Source organism: Candoia aspera, chromosome 2 (assembly GCF_035149785.1).
Source record: "Candoia aspera isolate rCanAsp1 chromosome 2, rCanAsp1.hap2, whole genome shotgun sequence".
NCBI lineage: Eukaryota > Metazoa > Chordata > Lepidosauria > Squamata > Boidae > Candoia > Candoia aspera.
In genome coordinates this window covers 263,154,833-263,177,572 of record NC_086154.1, presented here as the reverse complement: position 1 = coordinate 263,177,572, position 22,740 = coordinate 263,154,833, and the positions used below count along the sequence as shown (strand labels likewise).

Below are 22,740 nucleotides of genomic sequence, written 5' to 3'. Positions count from 1 at the left end.
CCGCTCCTCGTCCCCTCAGAATGGCGCCGGAGTCCCGCAGCGCCGCGGGGAGGGGGCGCGGGTCCCCCGGGGGGGCCTGCGACCCCCGGGGAGCCTCGCGGGTGCCCCCGTCGCGAAGGGAGAGCTCCGCGGGGGGCCGCTCTCCGGCGGGGGGGCGGGCTCCCGAACTTTCCTCGGGCGGACTACAGCCCCCATCCTCCCCAGCCCACGTGAGCGCTGGACTCGCCAGGCGGGACCCGGCCGGGCGGGCGCTGGGCTGGGGGCGAAGGGGGGCTTTGCGGAGGCCGCCTCGCCCCCCCCCGCACGCCCCCCCGCACAGCCGGCTAAGCGGAACCGGCGACGGCGCTCTGCCCCGGGGCGGGGGGGGCGGAGGGGCCGTGGCCGCGCTCGGCGGGAGTGGGAGAGAAGTTCCGCGGGCGCCCCCTCGCCCGGTCCCGCTGGCGTCTGCGGGGGAAAGTCCGGAAATGTGCCCCGCGCAGCTTTCCCTCCTCTGAGCCCAGATTTACTTTGGGAGGAGCGCGATCCCCGCCCGGGGTCGGTGCCTCTGCCGGCCTTGGCTCCCGTCCCGGGCTTGAGCCCGGCCCGTCCGGCTCCCTCCTCGGACGGAGGGGTCGCCTGCCGTGGCCCTTCCTCAGTCAAGCTGGCCAGAGCGTGATTTAAATCTTTTGGAGAGGCGTCGTTGAGGTGGGACTTGGGAAGACTCTCCTGCTCTTGCTGTTCGCGAACGAAGCCCTAGTAACGATAGTGACTCATTTCTTTTCTCAGTAGTGAGACTTGAAAGCAGTATTTCGGGCTGAACTGCGCGGAGCTTTGGGATTTCGCTGAATGTAGGACTTGCGGGGAGTCGCCTCAGTTACTGTACACGGTGCAGTCCTGCAGATGTCCTGACCATACCTCTCCTCTCCCGTGTCCGTTGCCCGATGCTCTCTTTAGGGGTTGGAAGCAGGGTTTATCTAGAGGGCAACACATGGCGAAGACTGTTCCAGGTGTTGAACTGTCCCAAGGATAGGCGAGTCAAAGATCAAAGTGTTTACAAGTTGCTTATTTATAAAGAAATAGATGATTCTGCAAAATTGAAACTAGTCGATCTGGTGGGGTGAATCTCCTGGTTGTTGACACCGTCTCCTGTAAGTGGCCCTTGGAAATGAAAGGAATTGCCTTGATAGTAAACAGTTCACAGCCCTTCTCTTAATTTGAGTTAACCATGAGAATTATAATGAATGGATGGATTTTGGGGGTAATTTTGACTGGAAAAGCGGAAGGCCCATCTTGAGTTTGAAACAATTGTCAACAATTGCCCTTCTATACCCACTGGTTGTCCAAGAAACGAGGTGAATTTAAGTGTAGGGATGAGATGAGGATCAAAAAAATGCAAGCCTTCCTCTTTAAAATAACATCAGAAAAACTGTTATTTGCTTTATTATCTGATTAGTTCTTCATTGGGTGTTATTACATATTTTCTGTAAAATTCTGAGTCTTTAATTGCTTTGTGGTTAAATAGAACTCCAAGTAAATATTGGATGCCTTTTGCTCTGTTTGAAGTACAGTTGCAATGGGAAATCTGCAAAGTATGGAAATGTACTTACTAACGTAGAGTCATGGAAGAAACAATGCTTTAACATTTTTTATTCCACCAGTATTTAAAAGTTTTGTCATAGATTGGCTTTTCTTTTGTTTGGTGTTAGTTTTGAAGCATATATGGAAAATTATCTTTAAGCAAGTTGAGTGAAAAACAGGAATTCACATGGAATTCCCTTTGTCCTTTCCTTTTTATGATATGCGTTGTTATTTTGGCACTTAATTTTTTAGTAACATCTAGCCAAATGACAATTCTTTATTTAGCAAATGTTTTTTGTTTTATATCAGCTGCAGTCTTTAAATGTACAAAGGAAGTGTTGGGAAGAACCTGGCAAACTTTTAGAAGTTTCTTCGTGAACTTATTCAGAGGGCATTCCCTGTTTTGCCATTACTAGCGTGTGCCCATATGGATTGAGCTGCATTGCTGGGCAACCACCTACATATCTTTATGCCAAACATACTGGATGAAACTTGTATGAAATGATTACAAACACAGTCGGAGATTTGTTCTCAGGATTTCTGCAGTTCTCAAGCACCTCACTCAGAAAGTTTGCCAAAGTCTGTCTATATGTTGTGTTAAATAGTTAATGGGGTTTCCATGTCTGGTGATAACCTGAGTTAGTACACAGGGTTAAAAGCACAGTATAAAGAACTAACCCTTAGTTTTCCTCTTGGCAAAAAGCAGTCTACCCTGCTCTTAATGCAAAGGACTTTGAGGGACAGGGCAGGAACTTTATGTATCCTTTGCTGAATACAGGGGTGTCCATTGCTGGACCACTGCTAGTTTGGAGAATGATAGCAGAGAGGAGGTTATTTGGCTGCCATGCTATATTCTTTTCAAGAGTGCAGAACCATAACGCATGTCCACTCACTTTACAGGTAGTCCTTGTGTAACAACCGTTCGTTTAGTGATGGTTGGTACTTATGATGTGCTGGAAAACCAGACTTACGACCAGTCCTCACACCTTCAACCATTGCAGCATCCCCCCGTGGTCATGTGATCACGATGGGCACTTGGCAACTGGTTTGCATTTATGAGCATTGCAGCGTCTCTGGTCACATGCTAGCTGTTTCTGACCTTCCCGGATAGCTTCCGGCAAGCAAAATTAATTGGAAATTGCATGATTCGCTTAACCCCTGTGGTGATTTGCTTAACGACCACCACAAAAAAGATTGTAAAATCAGGTTGGATTTGCTTAATGGCTGCTTCATTTAGCAACCAAAATTCTGGTCCCAATTGTGGTCATTAAGCAAGGACTACCTGTATACTCCTGAAATTCAGCACATGAGTGGCCCATTTACAGATAAAGAGAGTGATGAGGTCTGTTCGGTTGATACCTGTAAAAAAAAACCCTGGAAATTATTGATTTTTTTAGGTCACAACATAGCTCTGAAATTCAACTGATGGAACTTTGTTAGGACTGTAGATCTTATCTGCTGTAGTAATTGTGTTTCAGTACTCATAGGTGGACTTTTAAATTGGATCTTACAAATGTTGGTAACCTTTATCAGTACATCTTAGCTTTACTAATATGGGTATGACTTTGATATGCATGCTAACTTATTTCTTGTCCCCTGTTTCTCATCACTAAAATGCCAACATTTGCCTCACTGTAGGTACAATTTCAGATTGTTAGACACCATTCTCTGGCAATGTATTTATTTGCTTTGTATGTTTCAGTTATTTACTTTTTTGTTGCTTGGTTATGAGAAAACCTTAATGCTGACTTTGTAGCGTTTTCAGTATTTCTTGTACTTTCTGTAATAACAAGATGTGGAGTTGTTTGTGAGAAAAAATTAACAACAAAAGAAGTAGAGCATGGAAAAGCATTACCGTGCAGCTCTTTCCGATGTTGACAAAATACCTTCAGACTGAATTTCTGCTTCCTTAAGTACTTTTGTTGAATGCATTAAAAATGCATTCCTTATGCTATTATTTAAAAAATCATTTGATAGGGTGAAGAATACAGATCATCTCAGCTGTATGTCCATTCTTTTAAAAAGAAAAGCAGAGAGATTTAAGAATTTTTATATATCCGGAGTTTAAAAAGTTTGTAAGCTGCAAGTTAAGAATTAATCAAGGCATAATTAAGCCCTACCCAAATGCATGAAACTTTCCAGCAGTTTCTAAAAACAATTTATCTCTTTTAATAACTTTTCAGTACATAACCCTGAACTAATTTACTCTTCCTCAATCTGTGACCATGTGGAATTACATCTTTTGAAACCAAGGTCCTTGTGTTGAGTAATTTTTTCCCCTGTTTAACTATCAAAAGTACTCTCTCTCACTGCAAAAATTGGGAGGACTAGACCGTCCTGTTGAGAGGTGGCCTCTCAACTGGTAGGTTTTTATGGAAAAAGATAAAGTCTTCCCTAGGGTTGTGTTGCAGAAGCTCTGGCCCGAGATCATTTTAGCCTATTCAATATCCAGACGTGGTCAAAATAGCCTCACTCTCCATCTTTCCAAAACACGGTGGTGCAAGGGCAACTATGGATACTTCATTCATTCATTCATTCATTCATTCATTCATTCATTCATTCTTCAAATTTCTATCACTGCTCATCTCTCCCAAAAAGGGGACTCTGGGTGGTTTACAATAACATCAGAATTAAAAACATATAAATTACAATATAAATAGACCAATAAATAAAGGTAAAATAGGTATAAAATCCAAGCGGTGAAGATCTTATTCATTGGGGAGGGATCTATGACACTGGCCACCTCCAAGATGAACTGGTGCTCCTCCCACCCCAAGCGAGGTGGCAGAACCAGGTTTTCAAGTTCTTCTGGAAGGCCAGGAACGAAGGGGCCTGCCTCACCTCCAGGGCACAATGTTCCAGAGGGTGGGTGCCACTGCAGAGATGGCCCGCCTCCTGGACCCCGCTAGGTGGAATTCCGTTACTGGCAGGGTTCATAGCATGCCCTCTCTGCATGACCGGGTGGGATGGGTCAATGACATGGGGATGAGATGGTTCCTCAGGTAACCTGGTCCCATGCCATGTAGGGCTTTAAAGATCATAACCAACACCTTGAAATAGACCCGGAAGCAGACTGGTACCCACTGCAGCTTGTGCAGCAGTGGTGTCACATGTGCCGATCTTGGGGCACCAATAACTGCTTGTGTGGCCGCATTCTGGACCAGTTGAAGCTTCTGGATACTCTTCAAGGGTAGCCCCATGTAGAGTGCATTACAGTAGTCTATGTGGGAGATGACCAGGGCATGAGTGACTGTTCGGAGGGCTTCTCGGTCCAGGAAGGGGCGTAACTGGTGGACAACATGAAGTTGCGCAAAGCCCTCCTGGCCACGACTGCCACCTGCTCGTCAAGCAGGAGTCGTGAGTCCAGGAGGACCCCCTGGTTTTGCACTGGGTCTGAATGGGGCAGTCCAACCCCATCCAGAACTAAAGATGACAACTTTCCTGATACAGAGGAACCGTCAACCCACAGCCACTCCATCTGACCAGGGTTCAGCTGAAGCCTGTTGTTCCCCATCCAGACCCCCACAGCCCCCAGACACTGAGAGAGGGCGGTCACCGCATCACTTACCTCACCCGGGGTGGAGATGTATAGTTGAGTATCATCAGCATATTGATGATGCCTCATGTAGATGTTGGAGAGGAGAGAGAACCGAATCCTGTGGCACCCCTCCCTGGAGTACTTTCCCTACTTTTAAAAATTTCTTATTGATGTATGTTGAAAACAAAATAATAGCACTACCAAAGGGTGACCGGATGCTTATCCTTCCTACAGTTGTGCAAAATATTTTGAGACTGAAACATTCCAATACTGAAACATTCCAAGTGGTCTTTTTCAATATTTCAGTTCGGCGAGATAAGAACATATCCAGTAAGGGACATTTTGAGGTCAGAAAACTCCAACCTCAGTTTTGCACACTTCCAGTACTGTATTGTGCATTTTTTCAAAGCTGTTTGTTGTGTTAATGTTTCAGCCAAGGCAATTTCCCACACGATTAAGTAGCAGTGATCCAATGAAAGATGTATTTCAAGGTTAGGGTCTTTGTTTGATAACTTCCTGAAATGAATTCAAGGGGGATTCTATGCCACAAGGTGTTCCTGCTTGTTTTGCAACCTTTCTGTGGGCCATGGTTTGAAAACTTCTGCGAAAAAATAAGGTTAGAAAAAAACTTTTTAAGTGTTTCTTCCCAACTTCCCCATGTGCCAAAATTGGAGAAGCTTTTCAGAGCCATAAACGTAATTCTGTAGCATCTGTTTTAACTATACCTGGGCATGGATATAAGCTGGTTTCTGCGTAGCTACAGTATATTGTGTATGCCTTGGCTGAACCTTCCCTAGTGCCATTTTTGTGGAAAGAGGAGCTCTGCGTAGAACATATTTATGAGTTTCCATTTGTGTCACTGCTCAGACCAACCCTGCAAGGCATGTTCTGAAAAAAACAGAGAATCAAGTCCTGTTTCTTACAGCTCTATTCAGTCCTCCAACGGAATAGCTGGAGGAACAGCTAACCTGATTAAACAGCTAGTGTTAACATTGGTGAAATTTCTGTAGTATCGAGTGAGCTTTGATCTTTCCTTATCCCTGGGGGAAAAAAAAACTTTTTAAGAATTAAAAAAAGTTCCCTTCGGTCTATTTACATATTTATGCTGGCTTGCTTTTTACCTTATGCTTTGTGTGGATTGTTATTGTATGTTGGAATACAATATGAGTCTATGGGTTTTATTTATTTATTTGACTGGATGAAGGAAAATACTCCTGGCTATTTAGGTAACAGAGTAAGATTAACGTACTACACAAGACAGGCTGTTCTCTCTCAGATTTGTGAAGCAGAAAATCCTTGTTAATATAGTTCTACAGCACTATTTTCCACTGAAAAGGTTTTGATCTTTATAGTACTACAAGGTCACCTAAGGACAACTAGTAGTTTGCTGCCAGCCTCCTTCTGAAATCTTCCTGTGATTTATTGATTACAGAATCTGTGAACGTTAAACTAGATCATGCTACTGTGACTAGCGGCTTTACGTTTTGGAGCAAATTTGTGTTTTGAGACTTTTCTAATCTTCCCTTCCTTCTGTTTACCTGGCTGCAGATCCTGCAGGTCTGAAGGAATCTGAGCATTTATTGAAATACTTAAAATGTTCTTGCTGGAGTGCACTATATTTAAAGGGAATTTTTAGCAATGGCTCCCTACCTTTATTATTATAGTTTAAAATATGGTTGACTTCAAATTACAAAAATTAGAGTTGCTGTGATGAAAGAAGAAATTGGTGTTGAGAATTAATCAACTATATCATTAAACTTAAGAGTGTGCCAATTTAACTTCATCAAAAATGCGAACTGGTTGCCAAGCACCCAAATCATGATTGCGTGACCATGAGGGATGCTGCGATGATCATAAGTGTGAGGACCGGTCACAAGTTGTTTTTTCCAGCTCTGTTGTAAGCCGAACCGTCACTAAACAATAGTTGTTAAGCGAGGACTATCTGTATTCTTGAAATTTTCCTGTCCCACCGCTGTTTAATCCTTCAATTGTCATCTTGCAGAGATTTTCCAAGTACTCTGTCACCATTTATAGGCAAATCAGAAGAAAGACATAATTGAATATCCATTTACTTGCAGTAGCTAATGGTCTATGTACTTTGGGAATAGGTAATGAGGATCTGGACTCCATTATTAATGCAAACCAATTGGTGGAGGGCCCAATTCCCAAAGGATTCAGGCCAGTTGAATCCTTTGACAGTAAAAATACAGTGCTTAAACTAGATAACTTTCAGTTATTAGGCATGAGGATATAGACAGTCATTTCTCCAACAATCCGTACTCTTACTTTTTGCTCCCCCTCCTGCCTTGATCATAGCTGGCATTTTGTTTATTTATGTATTTAATTAAATTTATATCACTGCCCATCTCCCCCCAACAGGGGACTCTGGGCGGTTTACAATAAAATGTATTGTAATGCTTAATTTTGAGCATTCTTTTGCACTGCCCTTTGTATTTGTTACTGGAATATTAATTGATATTTTCCAGCCCCTTGTTCATTGGTGTGTTTTCCAACAGCAAGCAGCAACTTCCAATATTTTAATACTGGAACTTTAATACAAGTTAAGGTTTTTAACTTGTTCATTTATTAAAATGTTTCTACCCCAATTTATCTGTAGATCTCAAGGCAGGATTCAAGAAAATATAAAACAGTAAGCCACAGAATAGTACAATAAACCAAGCAACTAAGTTAACATTTTGGGGAGAAAGTAGGCTTTTGTTTTTTGAGGTGGCTATCTTAAGTCTGTTTTAGGGCTTCACTATCGTTTTCATCTGTTTTCCACCTCTGGATGAAGGGAACCATCTGCTGTGTTTTGATAGTTGGCGTCTCAGAACTGCAAAAGGGGGAAACACACAGGGCTCTGATGTTGTCCCCTACTGTAATATATGATGGTGACACCATGTTGACCTTAGGTCTGTTTCTGTGACAACAGAATGATGTCACAAATTCAGAGTTATGGGTTACCTACCTATGAGTTAAAGTCTTGCCATAATAGGCTTCAAAGAAGAATACAGGGAGAAGATAAATATTGCTAGTTTTCAGTCTTGCGCCTGAAGAAAATGTGGCATGGAGAGGCCAGGGTAAGGTCACTGGCTTTGGGGGTCTGTTAAGCTGCTGTGTAAGCACCTAGACTCTTAAGGACTTTAAAGTCAGAGGATGCTTTACTGCACAGTGTTCATCTGCTGTAATGGCTGTCGGGATACTGAAATAGAATGGGGTAGATTTTAAAATCGTAGTCCAAGTCTGGGATTTAGGATTGTTCTCATAAGTTTCAGCTCTGCTGCAGAGGGGTTTTAAGAGAAATAACCAAGTTGTGCCGTGGCAGCAGCTGTTGAAGCTGCATAGGCTTGAGTTAGCCCCTTCTGTGGCACGTCCCTACCATGCAGTGGCTGTGTTCATATGATACACTGAAACTGAAACTAGCCAACTAGATTTTAGTGGAACATGTCGTGTAAATCCACCCATGTGCTCAGCTTAGGGTTCAGTATGTTACTTGAATCCAGAAGATAGGGTTGTTTGAATAAAGCATGGCAAAGTTAGCCATAGATATTTGTAGGTTCTTGTTCCTTTTTTGTCTGCCAAAAAGTTTTTGCCTGCTAGTGAGTTTCATGCAGCAGTCAATTACGTCCACTTATTTCGACTGTCTCCTGCTTCCCCCTCATGGGATAAGGTTATTGATCGATGGTTGATAGTTACCTCTGCGAATTTATGTACCCCCACCGTAATCATAACAAGGATATTACACCAGTCAGTTATGTCTATGGTGGGCAAAAACTTTTCGGACATTAGATTTTAACACTAGTGGTAGGCAGGAAAGGAACAACAGATTATTGACACATAGACAATGGTTCTGGTGTTAGAGTATGCTGTGAGTTCTAGTCCCGCCTTAGGCATGAAAGCCGGCTGGGTGACCTTGGGCCAGTCGCGCGCTCTCAGCCCAACTCTGTGCTTTTAAGTAATTCATTATTTATGTTATGGGCCTTCCCGGTGTTATCTTGTAATGAGAGACTTTGAATAGTGTGTGGTCAATAAATATTTACATAGACAGAAATAAATATATGATTAAAGTATAAATGCCTGTGAATGCTTACCTTTCAATTTTATAGCTTATTTGCTTTAGGGATGCTTTTCGAAGGTTGTAAGATTAGAGAGAGCGCCTCATGTTTAACAAATGAATTTACTCTAAATTATGGATTCTTAGTTGAATAATGTTTACTGATCTCCAGCTCTTAAGAAGGCTGCTATATAGCCTTCTCTGAGCCTTGGGTTTCATCAGCTTGTAAAGTCACAATTTCCTTCAGCACAAAGTGGATTCAAATGTTAGCCTTATGCTGCATATTTAAATTGGGCTTGGTATTTTTTCCCATTATGTCCTACCTAGCCAGTTAGCAAACAAAGATGGAAAAGAATTAAAATCCGGAAGACCAACACACACTAGAAACAAATAATGGAAAACAAAAATCACTTAATGAACTCCACAGTAGTGAGGATGGAAGGCATTAAGGTAGTTGATCTAAAAGGTGAAATGCAGCTTAAGAAAGAGTTGCTCTTCTGAGTTTTCGTAAAGGCCAGCAAAGAGACAGCAGTTCATTCCAAAGGAGTAGAGCCAGGTTGGTCTAGTGGTTAAGGCAATGGGCTAGAAACCAGGAGGTGTAGAGTTCTAGTCCCGCCTTAGGCATGAAGGCTGGCTGGGTGACCTTGGGCCAGTCCCTCTCTCTCAGCCCAAGAGCCAATCAGGCGTAGTAGGAGAGTTCTAGTCCCGCCTTTGGCATGAAAGCTGGCTGGGTGACGTTGGGCCAGTCCCCCTCTCTCAGCCCAAGAGCCAATCAGGCGTGGTATGAGAGTTCTAGTCCCGCCTTTGGCATGAAAGCCAGCCGGTGGCCTTGGGCCGGTCCCTCTCTCTCAGCCCAAGAGCCAATCAGGCATGGTAGGAGAGTTCTAGTCCCGCCTTAGGCATGAAAGCCGGCTGGGGGACCTTGGGCCAGTCCCTCTCTCTCAGCCCGACCCACCTCACAGGGTGGTTGTTGTGGGGAAAACAGGAGGAGGAGGGAGCCTTAGGTATGTTCACCGCCTTGAGTTATTTATAAAAATAATAATATATTATGTTCCATACTGGCTGTTATGAAAATTATCCTCCTCCGTTCCCACTCCAGTCAGTTGAGAGGTATTGAGGTGTGAAAAGAGAATTTCCATGCTTGGGGCTTTCTTCATTTTCAGTTCTATATTTCTGGCCCTGCTTGAGTAGGAGGTCATACCAGGTGTCCCCAAGCGCGATGTCTCACTGTCTGTCCAGTTTCATTAATATCTTAGTATGACTTGTATTGAGTGCTAATAGCCCAGGTGTTGTGACCGTCAAGTACATGCTAAGCCATGGCTTACAAATCAGAATAGCTGAGTTTACACCTAAGTCAGAACCAGATAAACCACATTATGGCTTAGCTTGGGAGTCCTCAAACTTGGTGGTGCTGTGACCTGGAGTGAGCCCCCTAAAGAGGGGTTGCAGACTCAGTGCCAGGACCCAGCATGATGCTCCCCAGGAAGAGGTCCTGAAGGATCCGCTTTAAAAAAAAATTAGGGAGTGAGACAGTCCTTGGTGCCTTGATCCTGGCCAGGAATCCTGAATTAACAGAACCCAACTGCTGAGTTCACATAATTTGTGCTCTTATCAGACAATCTAGCTGTGCGAACCCAGCTTAAATGACAGAGAGATGCAAGGAAGCTCTTGACAGAAAGGAGAGAAAAGAAGGAGAAAGACACATTACTGACAAGGGCAGGAAAAAAAACCCCATACTAATTCCTGCAAACCTAAGCCTGGAACTCTGGAAGAATTCTTTTTTCCCAGTGAATGACAGTTAATGAGAGGAGATAGGCAAATCCTCCTCTTCCTCAGCTTTCTCTCTCTCTCTCTCTCTCTCTGGAGTCATGATCTCAACATTCTCACGAAAAGCACCAACCTGTACCTGGCTGCCTCCTCCTCAGCCAGGCCTGGCCAGCTCCCTTCAGCAGACAAGGCTCCACCACCCTGCTGCGCTTGCCTCCACTTCAACTCCCCCACCCACCTATCTCCCCCATCTCTGCCCGTTTGACCGCCCTGCGCTCCATCGCCTACCCCTGCCGCCCCAGATGACCTTCGCCGCCGTCTTCCTCCCGCTGCTGACAAGGCTGAGGCAGCTGCTGGCTCTCCGAGGCTTCTGTGAGGCCTTGCAGAGCAGCAAGAAAGGCCAGCAGCTGCCTCAGCTGGGTGACCATGGGGATGCTGCAACAGCCATAACTTTGAGGACTGGTCGCAACTACCATTTGCTCAGCACTGTTGTAACTTCGCATGGTCACTGGACGAATGGCCGTTAAGCAGGGACTACCTGTATTGCCCATCTTCCATAGTAACTGTAAGAATGATTGAGAAAGTAGCTCGTTTAGAGTAGCCACAAAATTTAAACAGGAAACCTAACTGGCTTGTAGTTCGCCTTCTTAGCCATTGTACTGCAGTTATCCTGAGCCTTTAGGATAGCTCCCAATACCGGATGCTGCACTTGGATAATCCTACCACTTTCCTTCTCCTCTTCCATTTACCTGCGCCCAAACAAAATTATTGCTGCTGGTGCTTAGTCATAGCTGAGGATAGAATCATCTGTGGCACTTTCAAAGGGATAAAACATTTTATTTTCTTCTGGGATCTTTTTCTTGATTAATCTCAAAACTACCCCATCCCATGGACAATGGTTGACCTTGGATTGTGTGGCCCTGAGATTGGCCAAAGTAAAGCCACCAAGGTCATAACTGAATGTGGCCTCGTGGATTTTGATCAGTTTGATACGTCAAGAGAAGATGTGGGGGAGCATTCTTAATCGATCCTCAAGGTTGTGGTGGGGTTCTGGCATAGTCCTCCTGCTGCGTGCAGAAGATCCCAAGTGAAATCTCTGCCATAGAGGTGGAAGGTCATCACGTCCAGGCCACTGGTCAGAGCAGGTACCCAAACTACAGCACCCATGGCAAGAGGCTGCCCAGCGACCGCTTGCAGTGAAGGGAGGCCCCTCATTTCTCCAGGCAATTCGTTGTACTGCCAAACTCCTCTTACTATTAGGAAGTGTTCTCTCAATGTTCAGTTGGAACCCACGTTCGTGTTACTTACATCCCTCAGTCTCTGTATTCCATGGCCTGAGTTGTGCACTGATAGAAAAGAAGCCTTTACCTTCTTCTGTGGAGACCCTTTCAGGTCTGTGACGGGTGCGATCTTCTCCCCCTTCAGTCTTGTCTTCCCAGGAATATGCCATGTCAGTTCTTAGCAAGATTTATTTTTCTACTTCTCTGGTCATGTTGGGGTTTCTTTCCTGAACGTAGTTCAGTTACTTGAGATCCTCCCTAACGTGTGGTTTCAGAACCGGACCCAGTACTCAAGGTGGAGTTCTAAGATGCATTTTTGAAATATTACAACTAACTTTCTAGCTTCAAAAGTGGGCAACTTTGTCTGTATATAATGTAATATACAGGACTGGCATTCGGGTCTAATTTGTTTCTTCATTGTCCTACCTTTAAACCAGTTAAAGGGGCATGGGGGCAGGGCAGGGCAGGGGCAGTGGGAGTGTGTTCATTTGTGATCCCTTGGTTAACTCCCGGACTCTCAGCTTAGCTATTTATAGCCAGCGTAGCTCGTCTGGGTTATTCCTGGGCTTGGTTCACCAGTGCTTGGGTTCTTGCGCATTTCTACCCCTGTGAGAATCTTACTAAAATAAATCACGAGGCTGCCTTGAGCTTTGTTAATGAAACTCAGTTGTTGGTAAGATGATAAAACGGGAGATAACTTCACAGAGATTCTTGTGAGTTTGACAGAAATGCGGAATGTAGCTCCCTGTCTTGATCTGTAAGGGTCAGCCCGAAAAGTAAATTGGACTTGGTGGTCTTTGTTATATGTGGAAAGGTCTGAAATGTCGGTAAATGTAACGCTCCACCCACAAAGAGGGCCCATTCTCGACATAGTCCAGGATATGATATGCTGGAACTTAAACAATGGGGTATTATTATTATTATTGTTGTTGTTGTTGTTATTATTATTACACACACACAGAGGACAAACTATCTCAGATGACTCAAGGAAGTAAACCAAGTCCTATAGGTCGTCCTCCTTTGTCTTCCCAGCCTGACAGTTTCCAAAGAACTGGCTTACACATTACTAACCTATGGCTTATTTAACCGTGGTTAACTTTCAGTAGCCTAGTTCAGACAGAAATCATAGTTGGCAAGATATAATGTTTGCTTGGTTCATATAACACATTAAGCCAAAATCAAACAAGTCACATTTTGCTTAGTGTAAAATGCAAACCCAGCCAAAATAGTTTTTGTAGGATAAGAGAATGTTTTGCATAAATTTCTCTAAGAGAAGATACGTAACAGGCTTCCTGGGGAGGAACGGCAGACAGAAGATGTCTCCGCAAAAGCGGAGCTGACGACCATGGTGAAGAAGGAAGAGCCAGTGAGTAGACTGGCTCTTTGAAATCTCCCTGGAAAAGGAGAGGATGGGAGGTTGCTCACATGTGCTCTGGATGGCTGGTTCTCGTGAGGAGACTGCAGGACAGCAGTCTCCCACAGGTTTGAGTACTGGGAGACGATGGGAATAGCCATCTTGTTCGATGGGAATAGCCATCTTGTTCGATGGGAATAGCCATCTTGTTCACAACTCCAGTCAGCACCTTTTAAAGGACACTAAGTTTGCTAACCTCACTTGCTAATCACTTTCGGAAAATGCTTATTAACTACATACTTCTAAGCTATTAGAGACCTTTGGAATGACAAGTTTGAAAATGCTGGGTGAGTTTGCTTTCAGTCCTGAACGAAAGAAAATTTTAATCATAAGCTTAAGAATTTAAAGAATCTGAAATAAACTGCAAAAAGCTAAATAAGATTTTGATCTAAGAAAGTTATAAACAGATTAAGGGTCCAGATAAATTTGGAATATTGAAACTTTTGCAATAAGATTTTGGAATTAATTATAAAGAACAAACAGCTTGACTAGATCCTGCTTTGGTTTTTGCAAGACATAACAAAGATAAGTGATAGAGTGATTTTAAAAACTAGATACTAGAGGGGACTAAAGATTTTGGGTAGAGGAAAAAATACAATCCTACAAAATGTTGCAAAACGTCGTAACAATGAAAATACTGAAAGAGACTTTTGAAGAATGGAGTCAGAAATTAGTAGCTACAATATCAACAATGTCTGTAACGATGTCTGCTTCTATGGATAGAGAATGTCCAAAAGATGTTATTGAAGAAATGACAGACGTAGAACAAATTTTATCTAACAAGATAGAGATGTTACCGAAAGTGGATTTACAACCGACAGGCCAAGAGAATGACTTGGAAAAGGATGTTTTAATGGATCTGCAGAAGAAACTGGATGATATTTTAAAATTCAAAAGGGAAATACCATGATAAACCAAGACAGTGACCTAGACAATTTTTTCCTGTTGGATTTACAAAAGAGGCTTGTTAAAGCCTTAAGAACTCTGTGCAATGGTCCGAAGAAGAAATGAAGATATATCAAATCCTATGACCATATTTGAATGAACTAAAGTTAAGGAGTGTTAGAAGTAAAAGGAAGGAATATAAAGTCGGTTTATTTGATCAAGGTTAAAACAAAATATGTTGTTACTACTGGCAACCCTTTATGGACTTTTTGCTGACACTAGGACTGAAAAGATGATGCTTTATGGATTTGTTTATAGATAAGAGTTGGGATATGGGCTGAAGGAATAAACATTTGTAGCCTTGGAGGGGGTGAAGAGTCACTAAATTTGTTTATACTTGTGATGAAGGTTGGAAGTCACTTCTTTATATATTCCTTTTCTCTTCTTTTCTTTTTTTCTTTTTCCTTGCACCTTTTTATTTCTCTTCTCTTTAAGTGTGGTTTGTATTAGATTTTGCTATTATAATCAAAATTATTAATACAAATTATATGTTAAGAGCAGATTAGTAATGGTGGACTAGCTTCCCTGAAAGACAGCCTGCCTGCCCTGGATACAGTACTTTGATTTGATTTGATTAATTAATCTTTATCCCACCTTTATTATTTTTTATAAATAACTCAAGGCAGTGAACATACCTAATACTCCTTCCTCCTCCTGTTTGCCCCACAACAATATGCCTTCCAGCCCGGTGGTTCCAATTATGGTTGTTTGACTAATCTTCTCAGGCTAGATTAACTTGTGAATAAGGGGGATGTAACTATGGCTTCTTGTAGTTTCTGTTCCCCTAACAAAAGTGCAAGTTCTTTGTATGGCTGATTACACCATCATACCGTTGGAAAAAGCAAGCAGGAGGAAAAAGTGAGCTGGTCCTATAGTATCTCTTTGCAGTGCCCTTTCCGTTTAGATTTTCTGCAGGCAGGTGCTGATAGTTTTTTAAAACAGAAGAGAGTGTGCCTCAGATCCATGCTGGGACATCAGGTTTTTAAAACAATGTATGTTGGGGGGAGCACAACAAAAAACGTTGGCTGACCAGGCCCTGCTCAGGGACACCAAACGGAAAGAAGGATGTCTAGCGGATGGCGGGGGTATGTGATGGCATCTAGGGAGCCTTTTCTGGGTTATGGCAAGCAGGGCTAGCACAATTTGTCTGTGCCATCTAGAACACTTAGTTCCACAATGCCCCTGGGGGTCTCTAGAAATCCTGTGGCTGGTTAGAGAGGCTACCTAACATACAAGTCAAATGGGAAGGGTTCCTAGGAGACCAGAGTTTGAAAATTTGTTCAGGTCAATGTGAACTGGAGGAAGACTCTAAAGATGGCAGAGAGCAAGCTCAAGCAAAGTATATTTCCACATGGAAAAAACATAGCAAACAGGGAGTGAACAGACCATCTGAATCGACAGATGATTTTACAAACACTTGATTACTTAATAAGTATTTGCGAACAGTTAGCCAGGCCCAGCTGGAATTAAAAAGAACTTTATATCTAGTTGACATGTGGCATTTGGGGATCAATGAAACTAATTCCTTGAAAACAAACTTCACCAGTGATGTGCTTTTCTACTGCTAAATGGTTAATTGCTAGTTTGCTTGTTAGCTTTAAAAGCTTTAGGAACTCATTAGATAGATATCTGTGTGGAATACTGACAGATGTCGAAATGATTCCCATGACTATTTTAAATAGGTGATACTAATAGGGCAGCAAACAAAGTGCTCTTTTGATTCTTTTTCTTGACAATCTCTTTTTGCTCTTCTCTAGGAGGTATAGAGATGATACTAAAATAAAAATAAAAATAAATGTTTTCTGTCCCCTAAGATTTCCTGGACTGAAGAGCTGTAGCACTGGATTATGCTGAAGCAGTTTGCCTTCTGAATTCTGTACATGTTCTTCAGCAATCAACCACATCATTAGCAACTTTTCTTCACTCTTAAGCCTTCTGGTATGGTGTATATAATGTTAGACTAGGTTCAGATCACTGTTTAGATGCAAGACTTACTGAGCATTTTGAACAAGTTGTTACTTGATGGCATAATCTTTATTATTATTACTGCAGGGTTGTTGTGAAGATTAAATGGAACAAAGTGAACAGAATGTTAAAATTAGAGAGTTGTGACTACAGCATCCCATGGTTAGGAGAGGCAGACTGTGTGGGATGCAAGAGAGCTTTACTCCTGGAATTCTGTTCCTGTTAGGCTGACACCAGCATTATTTGCTCTCTGGGCCCAAAGAAAGACCTGGCTTTTTCCTTGCTGTTGGAGGCAGGGCTACAAAAGGTTTTGATGCTGCTTCTGGTGAAATGAGGTATCCTTCCTCAGTTCTGGCCCTACCTTTCTCCACAGAGTGTACATGGCTGCCAGGAAGTCATTGCATCTGAAAAACTGGAATGTAGACTCTAAATTCAAATTGGTTCTAACATTGGTTCCACTCAGTGGGAACAAGCTGTTTAAAGAGGCCCTTCGTGAGATCCTAATCAGAACTAAAGAGAAAAGAAAGCTCTGCCCAACCAAATGAATTAGGAAGTCAAGAACAGAGAACGTGAGCTTACACCTCCCATTCATTTCGTTCCTGCTGCACTCAAAGCAGACCCTAGGAACACGGGGATGGGGACAGAGTTCTCAATTCACACCAGCCTCAGATATAGTCTGGTCTTCACCACCAGTAAAATATAACTTCAGACACATGATTTAAAGATGGTCAATTAGTCACATCATAGTCACGTAGTCACCAGCTGCCCTCCCACAGTTACTTTACCTAGCTGCCAGGACGTGCAAGTCAACAAAGCATCTCCTCCTCATTATATAGAACAGGTCCCACTAGGTAAGAAATTCTTGAGCTCAGATTCCATATTTTTCATTGTTCCTAAAAATAACAAAGAATGATGTGTCATCCTAGGCCCAAAGTGTGCAAACCTCCACATCAGATACTGCGGGTTCCAGATGGAAACACACAGGCTTCATAGAATCCCTCCAGAAAAAAAAATGCTCTGTTTATGTTGTACATACAGGGGGCCTTCCTACACATTTTAATCTATGCACAGTTCCTGTGGTTGAATTTTGGGATGCTCACTAACATTTAAAGCCTTTCTATTCAGCCTGTTACTAGCTTCCAGACTGTGGATGGAAATAGTGCTGTTGGCAGATCCTGGAGAATACACTTGTACCCCAATCTCAGTGACCTGTTGATCCAATTTCCATTAATCGAGCAGGAAAGAAGGATGTAAGGAGCAAGATGCAGACCTCAAAGACCTGGGCTTCCTAATGAAGCCAAGATAAAAGTATCCTTCAGTCTGAGTACCTTGGCGCCATTCTGGACATCAAAAGAGGCCTGATCTTCCCACTGAAAGAGAGAAAGGAGACCATGCAGCAGTTGGCCATGCCAGTTTCTCAGACAGATGCCTGGACCTCACGAGTGTTTTCAGCCTCCAGGGCCAACTGATCAACTGCCTAGACTCAGTATCATGGGTCCGTTCCATTCCGTCTACCGTAGCAGACGCTCCGGTAGTTGTGGTAATGTGTTGGTCCCCAATTTTTTTCCCTCCATCTTATGTAATGCCTTTAGCCGGGAGTTACCAGCTCACTGGTCTGTACCTAGAACAATACAGGTATCTTGGATCTTCATCTCAGAACTTGCAGGCAGAAGCTATACAAATGTTCCTACTTTGTGGTTTGTTGTTGTTCGGTCGTTAAGTCGTGTCTGACCTTTCGTGACCCCATGGACCACAGCACGCCAGGCCTTCCTGTCCTCTGCTGTCTCCTGGAGTTTACTCAAATTCATGTTCATTGCATCGGTGATGCCATCTAACCATCTCATCCTCTGCCGTCCCCTTCTCCTGTTGCCTTCAGTCTTTCCCAGCATCAGGGGCTTCTCCAGTGACTCCTCTCTTTGCGTTAGGTGGCCAAAGTATTTGAGCTTCAGTATCTGTCCTCCCAGTGAGCAGGGTTGATTTTCTGTGGGATTGACTGATTTGACCACCTTGCAGTCCAAGGGACCGTGTTCTAGTTGTCTCTAAAGGGCAGAAACTAATCCCACTATGTATGAAACATCAAGTTAAGCAAGCTTAACCAACTGCATGTATAAAATACCCAGAATTGAGTTTTAGCTAAGAGTTTTGGAGCCTTCAAACTTAAATGATTTCTTCTCCGCTACTACTATTGTGCTTACTTTTTCTCCTTGCTGGGTCAGAGAAAACAGGTACCTGCGCTCATTCTCTTCGTAGGCAGACAACTGAATTGCGTATTGAAACTGCCAGCCTGCTTAGCTATACATAGGGTTTAATGAAAGGCTTTTCATCCTGCATGCTCTGATAGGGACATCTGAAAGCCAGTTATAAACAGGAATGATTGAGAAGTACAAATTGCCGCACTGTGACACATCAAAGTTGTAAAGAAATTACAGGTTCTTTAACAGCCAGGTTACTTCTAGTTTCTTGCGCTAATTTAGGAGAACAATGTGACTTCACAGCACAGTAGTTAACCCAGTGTGCAGGTCCTGACCATATAATGGGTTGGGTTTTTAAGCTCTTAAAGCTTGGAGAGCAGTTGAACCAGGAAATTCTACATCTCACAATCTGCGTGAAACATTTTATTGTTGAAGGGAGGAAAGAGCAGAGGTTCAATTTCATCTTCTTCTGACCTGATCCTGTATTAACATTTACAAATCTGTGTACAGCTGGAAGGAGAATGTATCATTTCATGCTGTGGGAAAGCAAAGCTCAGGGCCAAAAGAGTCCTCATCTCTATTCTCCATGCACCTAAAATAAGCTTAAATTGCTCTATTTACTTTAGACTTCCTGCTATTTGCATAAAACTAAACGAATCATTTATTTCATGCTCATACCAGTAATTGACTAAGAAGGAAATAGAATTTCTGGAAGAGGGCTTACTCACTGCCATAAAGATGCTCAGCAGGAGAATGTTTGGTGTGTTCCCGATAGTACCCTTCATTTTTCTGAACGGTAATATTGATAGAATTAGCACAAAGATTGTGGTTAGTCCAGTGGGAATTGACTGTGCCCATTAGCCCTCTGCATTGTTTCTCAGCAAAGAAGTCAAGCGGGTTTACTAAGTCACTGATAATTCATTTTACTTATGCAGCCAGTTTTTCATTGTACTATTTTTGATCCAGACATTGAAGAGCCATTTGCGTCCCAGGTCGCTAATGCTACTATGCTTTTCTAAAAATGTGTCTGCTGTTAAACATATTCGTAAAACGTTTAGGGAAAACCTAAGGTATGGAGTGGTCTTTTGGCCATGTACCTAAGTAAACTCATCTCCCCAAATTGAGGATGATCGTTACTAGTTCTCCTTCTACTCTTCTAAGCCGTATTAAAGTGAAATAAAGACTTTTTGGTGCAGCAACTGTGACCAAGTGATTGGAGGAGGAAAGTAGATTCCTAATTTGTGTATGAGAATATTTTCTTATAAGTGCTTAGGGCATTGCAATACTTTTATTCACGATAGAATCAGATGTTGTGGTAAAGATAGATAAGCTATAAGATAGGTTTTTATAAGAATGGCCTAAGAGTTGTGAATTTATAGAATGTAAGGATGCTGAATCATAATTGCTTACATGTATAATAAAAACTATTACTGGTAGAAAGCTGGCTCTTCTTGTGGGCTCTCTTTGTTAATTTTAGTAAACTTAATGCTGATAGTTTGGATAATTCTGGCAAATTAGATATGCCCTTGAAGAGAATATTTGTAGCTCATGGTTGAATTGTGGTGTCCTCGGTGCTCTCTGAGCCTTGTTGTTTTCTTGCAGATGTTTCATTGCCAGACTAGGCAACATCTTCAGTGCCAGACTAGGATTGAAGATGTTGCCTAGTCTGGCAATGAAACGTCTGCAAGAAAACAAGGCTCAGGGAGCACCAAGGACTCCATAGATAAGCCCTACACAGCTAATAGAATCTGGTTTGTTCCTTTTTGTGATAGAAGGCCTGATGTCTCCTTCCCAAGCATAAGTTATAGATTGAGGAAGACTTACAGTATTAATAAAATAATTCAAAAGTTTACCAGGACCTGACCAGATAGTATTGTGTTTGAATGTTTGCTTTGGAAGATATTTTGATGAATAGGCTCAGGGTGATTCTTCTTCAAATGTGACTTGGACAACCAAAGGAGTTTTGATTTTACTGGCGTATACCCAAAACATGAAACTCAGGATAATATTCCACTTTTGCCTCTTAATAATCCAGTTCAATTGAGCAAAACTTTTTATTCAGGGAATTGTTGAAATTAATCCCTGAATGGAGGAAAACCACTTTCCAATATGAGATATTCCAGAAGAACAAATAACAAGATTGATGCTTCAGTAGAACCACAACTTGCTCTAAGACAGTAAATTGGAGTTAAAACAGTTCAGCTGATGGTTGTTTTCAAATTTAAAATTTCATCACTGCCCATCTCACTCGAAGAGATTTTCCCATGCACTGATGAGGTGCATGGGAAAATCTCTGGTGCTACTGGATGTGATGAGACTGAGAGATGTAATTCTCCAAGATCTTCTCCAGTAAAGATTTAGAGCACTGTAATGATTCAGCAGAACCAGCTTGGTGAAGGCATCAGGCTAGAAGCTGGGAGACTGTGAGTTCTAGTCCTGCCTGAGGCATGAAGCCAGCTGGGTGACCTTGGTCCAGTCACTTTCTCTCAGCCCTGGGAAAAAGGCAATGGCAAAGCACTTCTGAAAAACCTGCCAAGAAAACTGCAGGGACTTGTCCAGGCAGTCTCCGAGAATCAGACACGATTGAACCGATTAAAAAAAAAAAGATTTGGCACCCAAATTGTGTTGATAATCTTGGGATGAGGTATCTCAAATTATTCAGTTAGGATTCCCTAGAACAGCCTCCTGGGAAAACATCCAGACTCCTAAACACTAAAGGCAATTTATGATTTAGGATCCAACAATTTAGCTCTATTAAAAATAAAAACCGTACTGTGCCAGATTGGCTTTTCTTCTTTGAATTTTGTATGTTGGAATTCCTATAGAAGTAAATAATAACAACAATAAAAAGAACAGTAAGGATAATTGACTTGAATTTGGATAATACCCAGGCAAGAGGTTATGAAATGTGAATAACTCTCATAAGCTGTCCAGAATGTATGTCCTGTCTGCCATCTTTCTGAGCTAGAAAAGTTTTAAATAATACAGAGTAAATTACACATCATACCATCTTTTCTGATAATAAGGCTTTGATCAGTTGAAAACATTCAGTGATTGTTCTATTTTTATTCTTCTTTCCTTGAGAAAAATTAATCCTGTATATTGTTATAGTGTGAGATTGAAATTTGAGGATTGGAAGGGACAAGGCCAAATTAGCCATTTGCTTAAGCAGGATCACTGAGGACATTTGTTTCTCCAGTAACTTGGGAGAGACCAACTTTGATCTGCTTGGGCTTCATCTTTTGTGGCCCTTGCATATAAAAAATATTTGATCTTAAATGGAGCAAACTCCAGAGACAGGCCAGGGAACTAGATAGATTGTGAAAAAACAGCTCAAGTTTTTTCAATTTGGGGCCTTTAGTGACCACCACCTGCTGTTTTCTGAATTTATCTATCCAGTTGAATTGAAGGTGGTGGATCAAAAGAGACTCAAATGGGGTGGCAGTGCAGGCCAAACTTTCACGTTACAGGATTAGTTTTCATGTTAATCTCCTGCAGTCTGAAGATTAAACCCTTTAATAGTTTGTGCACTTGACATCAATTTATGAAAAAGAACTAAAAAACATTAACAGGTGACAGTAAGTGTTACCCATCTTGCCAACTACATCTTGCTGCTACCCATTGTGCCAACTTTGTTTAGCATTACAAAGGCAAGCTAGGAAAATCAAAGCAGGTCATTCTTCTGGAATGATTGAGATGTGTAAAAATAAGATTAGGGCGGAAATTTTATTATTTATTTAATTTAAGTTCCATATATCCTGCTTTTCTGTTTATTTTGACCCTCAAGCTGGCTCACAACAGCAACAAAAAACACATGTCAGAGCATCTCTGGAATTGTTTCGAAACAGCCATAAACTCTAAAGATGTCACTTTCTGAAAGCTTTAGAGCAGTAACTGAATCCCGGATCCTCAGACCTGCAAATCTGCTTGGGAACAACACTTTACAGATGTATTTCACATATTTTTTTTCCAGGAAGGTCTGTTTTCAGCCCGATAAAGCTCTTCCCAGGACTGGTTCTTGACCTCCT

General features: G+C 42.3%; 1 protein-coding gene across 2 annotated transcripts in view; it reads left to right on the top strand.

Moving 5' to 3' along the window:
- Window positions 1-22,740, top strand: part of UBAP2 (ubiquitin associated protein 2) — an 82,747-nt gene that overhangs the window by 220 nt on the left and 59,787 nt on the right. The window lies entirely within an intron of this gene.